At 39.7% G+C, this 4,990-nt stretch overlaps 1 non-coding gene across 1 annotated transcript; it reads left to right on the top strand.

The window, feature by feature from the left end:
* The first annotated feature begins 683 nt into the window (after positions 1-683).
* On the top strand, positions 684-787 carry LOC148548627 (small nucleolar RNA R71). Its single transcript, XR_015897067.1, has one exon. It is a non-coding gene; the product is annotated as a small nucleolar RNA R71 (small nucleolar RNA).
* Positions 788-4,990: the final 4,203 nt, after the last annotated feature.

The following is a 4,990-nucleotide window of genomic DNA, read 5'->3' as shown; positions in this document are numbered from 1 at the left end:
ACACCTTATTTTCTTGAATCTCTTGGCTTATTCCTTCCAGTAAGGCTTCAATCTTAGAGAGCCTGTCATCAATTGATGAGTGGTTCGGAGCAGATGTGCTGTTTTGGTTTTGATAAGTATGTGGAGAAGTGTTGTTGTGGGGGTGTTGAGATGTCCTCTGGGTGAATTGTTGGTGAGCTGCATTGTTGTTGGAGTTGTAACGTCTCTGATCTTGGTTTTGATCTTGCTCACTTCCCGACCCAAAGTTCGGGTGATTTCTCCATCCAGGGTTGTAAGTCTTGGAGTATGGATCATAGTTTTTCCTTGGTGAATTCCCAATGTAGTTGGCTTGCTCCTGACTCCCTTCTGCTTCTTGGTTTACTCCTTCTTGTGTTGTTGATGAAGTGGAGATTGCTGCTACTTGGTTCATCTCCATCTTCTTGGTGAGGTCAGCCAGCTGCTGGGTAATGAGCTTGTTTTGGGCCAACAGAGCGTCTACATTATTTAGCTCCATCACTCCTCTTGTGTTCCCTCTTTCGGAAGCATAGAAGTAGTCATTTTCTGCTACTGTTTCAATAACATCTATGGCTTCCTCAATGGTCTTCTTCTTGTTCAAGGACCCTCCAGATGAATGGTCTACTGCCTTCTTTGACTCATAAGAGAGCCCTTCATAGAAAATGTGCAGCTGGACCCATTTGTTGAACATGTCAGGTGGACACCTCCTTGTTAAGTCTTTGAACCTTTCCCATGCTTCATACAGAGTCTCACCATCCTGTTGCCTGAAGGTTTGAACCTCAGCTCTCAGCCTATTGATTCGTTGAGGAGGGTAGAATCTTGCTAAGAATTTGTTCACCACATCCTCCCAAGTTGTCAAGCTCTCCCTTGGGAAGGATTCCAGCCACTTGGCTGCCTTATCTCTGAGTGAGAAGGGAAACAAGAGCAATCTATAGGCATCAGGATGAACACCATTAGATTTCACTGTGTCACATATTCTCAGGAAGGTGGTCAAATGTTGGTTGGGATCTTCTTGAATACCTCCTCCAAACGAACAGTTGTTCTGAACAAGGGTGATGAGCTGTGGTTTAAGTTCAAAGTTGTTGGCATGGATTGTTGGTTTTTGGATGCTACTTCCACAATTGCATGGGTTTGGATTAATGTAAGAGCCCAAAACTCTTCTATCCTCCCCAGCATGATTTGCTCCACCTCCTCTGCCATGGTTGTGAATCTCTTCTTCATGATGATTTTCCATGTTTTCTTCCATGTTTGGTTCAAAGTATTCCTCAAACTGTTCCTCTTCTTCTTCAGCACCAACTACTCGTTTTTCTTTTGCCTCCCTCCTTAGTCTAAGGAAGGTTCTCTCTGGTTCAGAATCAAAGGAAGTTGAAGCCCCGCTTCTTTTCCCTGTCATACAACCAACAAGTACAAGCAGAGAATATAGGTGCAGACAGTATTTGTGTCAGAATTGATGTTAGTTGTGGGTGATGCAATATATCAAACAGTTAGTGGGTTAGCAAACAGAATTGAAAATAACAAAGAAAAACAAAAGAGTAGATGGAGAAGGGAAGAAGTTTAACTAAAACAAAAAGTAAGTCACTCAAACAGAAAAAATGAAATTCACAAAATAAAATGCTCAATCTAGTGATCTTCCAATCTAATCATTGTTGATGCACAATCAATCCCCGGCAACGGCGCCATAAACTTGATGCACGGAAAACTTGTCTCTCAACAAATCTCCCTTCGGCAAGTGTACCGAAGTTGTCGTCAAGTAAAAACTCACAATAGAGTGAGGTCGAATCCCACAGGGATTGATTGATCAAGCAACTTTAATTAGAAGAATGTTCTAGTTGAGCAAATCCAGAATTTGGGTTGAGAATTGCAGAAAATAAAATGGCGGGAATGTAAATAACAGAAAAGTAAATGCTAGAATTAAAGGACTGGAAGTAAATGACTGAAAATAAATTGCAGAATTGTAAATGGGAATGGGGGATTTGCTCATAAAAGTAAATCACAGAAATTAAAGAGAATGGGTGAGATTAGAGATGGGGAGTTCATTGGACTTAGGAGATGTTGCAATTCTCCGGATCAAGTTCATTTTCATCTCTTCCTCAATCAATGCACTCATTGATCTCCTTGGCAATCTTAAGTGATTGAATTACAATTCCTTGCAATTCAATCTCTCAAATCTTGATCAATAGCCAATTCCTTGGTCAATTGCTCATGAGAAGAGATGAAGTATGGTCACTGATTATACCACATGCATTTCCCAAACCAAGTATTGAGAGGGTTATAGTCACATACCCATCCAAACCCAATTTGGTCCAGCATGAGAAAGCATTTCTAGCTTGATCTCTTCATTCCTCTTCCAAGGTTCAAAAGAGATCTAAGTTTGAATAGCTTCTCTTCCAAGATAACTACTCAATTGGATGAAGATCGAAAGCTTTCAAGTAAAATCAAGAGGAAAGATAGAAGAAGAACAATGAAAATTAGTATTGATCCATCAAATTACAACAGAGCTCCCTAACCCAATGAAAGGGGTTTAGTTGTTCATAGCTCTTGAAAATGAAAAAAAAGATGGAGAATACATCATAAAACTAGAAATTGCAAAGAAAGTAAATACAGAGAGTGGTTCTTCAGCCTCCAGAACTATTTTACAATTCAAAGCTACTCCTATATATACTACTCTTCTCAGCTTCTAGTTCACTCTTCAAGTCTTGGGCCTTTGGATCTTGAGTTTGAAGCAGTTCCTTTCTTTATTTGAGCTTGGCTTTACTTGCAGAGAGAAAGTGCGGAGTGGGCAGAGACTTAAGCTCAGGGCGTAAGGAGTGTTAATCATTTAGTGAAAGTCCAAGTTCGGGAACGTTAGTGACATTTAACATTGTCACTAACGTTCCAATGCACCCCTTTTGCCTCACGTTAAAACCCACATTAACTAGGTTAACGTGGCTTTTAACGTTGCCTTATCAACCTTCGAGAACGTTAGTGACACTCAACATTGTCACTAACGTTCCAGTGTGCCCCTTCTTGCTTCACGTTAAAGCTCATGTTAACTAGGTTAACGTGGCTTCTAACGTGGCCTTTGCCATCCTTCGAGAACGTTAGTGACATTCAACATTGTCACTAACGTTCCAATGTGCCCCTAGGTCTCACGTTAGAGTCCACGTTAACTAGGTTAACGTGGCTTCTAACGTGGCCATCTTTTAGCCATCCCAACGTTAGTGACAATGTTGAGTGTCACTAACGTTGGCTCATCCTTCATTTCTCATCGTTAGCTTCCACGTTAACCAAGTTAACATGGAAGTTAACGTGACTCTTGGGGGTTGTGTGGTTGCTTCAACATTAGTGACAATGTTGAGTGTCACTAACGTTGTCGACAACTCTTCATCCTCTATGTTAGTTCCCACGTTAACCAAGTTAACGTGGGAGTTAACGTGGTACTTAGCACCATAGGCCAACGTTAGTGACAATGTTGAGTGTCACTAACGTTGGCTTCTCTTCCTCCCCCTTAACGTTAGAGGTCACGTTAACTAGGTTAACGTGGCTTCTAACGTGGCCACTTATGAGTGATTGCCAACGTTAGTGACAATGTTGAGTGTCACTAACGTTGGCTCAACTTCTTTTCTCCACGTTAGAGTTCACGTTAACTTGGTTAACGTGACTCTCTAACGTGGGCATTGATGGCTTTTTGAGAGTGTTATTGGCAATCACTTTTCTCATTAATCTTTGCAAGTTACCTCCCCTTTTCTTGCTCCTTTTTGGTCTTGAAATCAAGCAACAAAGTGCATCAAAGCTCTAGTCCAAGTCATGAGTAATGCAACATAATATTTGTCACTAAACTTATGCAAAATCCTCATCAAATCATGTAAAATGCACAATGTATGCTTGAGTGAAGGCATAAGTGAATATTTACCCAAAACTAGCTTATTTCCTAAAGAAATGCATGAAACTAACCTAAAAACAGTAAAGTAAAGGTCAGTGAAACTGGCCAAAATGCCCTGGCATCAATTCTCTACATTCATGTTGATGCACTTTTGTTCTTCCATTTTCCTTTAATGCAATTTATGATTCATGTTCCTTTCTTGTTGATTTGATTTATTGTTGTTTAATTCCTTGTAATTGAGTAGTGTCGATTTACTTTCCTTGCAATTTTACTATGCTTTCCTTTTAAGCCTTCCAAGTGTTTGATGAAATGCTTGGAAGGATGTTAGAGTAGAATTTTATGCTCTTGGCTTGGGAAGGTAACTTAGGAACTCTTGAGTTACTAATGTCCAAGTGATTGATGATTGGGAGCCATTAACTCTAGGTCTCACTAATTGAATTGGTGGAGAGCTAGGACGTATGGACTTGGATTAATATAACTCATTTGACTTTCCTCTACTACTAGTTAGAAGATGACTTAATGGGATTGATCCTTGCCAATTATCATGTTGTGGTTAGTGATAGGAATAGAGATCCTTGACCACCAACCCTTGCCAAGACCTTTTTAGCCATTAGTTTACTTCCTTGCCATTTATCTTTCATGTCTCTTATCAAAACCCCAAATATAACTCATAACCAATAACAAGAACACTTTATTGCAATTCCTAGGGAGAACGACCTGAGGTTTAAATACTTCAGTTTATAGATTTTAGGGGTTTGTACTTGTGACAACTAAATTTTTGTATGAAAGGATTATTGATTGGTTTAGAAACTATACTTGCAATGAGATCTCATTAGAGAAATTCTAAACCGTCAAAAATCTTGATCATCAAAATGGTGCCGTTGCCGGAGAGTTGCAATGGTGTTGTGTTATTGGTTATTGTATATATGTGAATATTGTGCATAGGTTGCTTGTTTGATTTAGTAGCTAGATTTTATCTCCTTGCCTTTGTGCCTTTTATTTTTGTCTTTGCTATCATGAATTCTCACTTTGGCTATAAGTTTGGTTCTAACTATGTTGTAGTCAGTGAGAGCTTCAATGAGGATGTGTATGAAGGATGGAGCCAACAAAGATGGGAGGAGCCTCAAGGAATTG

Source organism: Arachis ipaensis, chromosome B8 (assembly GCF_059453495.1).
Source record: "Arachis ipaensis isolate K30076 ecotype BB chromosome B8, ASM5945349v1, whole genome shotgun sequence".
Classification (NCBI taxonomy): Eukaryota; Viridiplantae; Streptophyta; class Magnoliopsida; order Fabales; family Fabaceae; genus Arachis; species Arachis ipaensis.
This window is presented reverse-complemented; position numbering and strand designations above follow the sequence as displayed.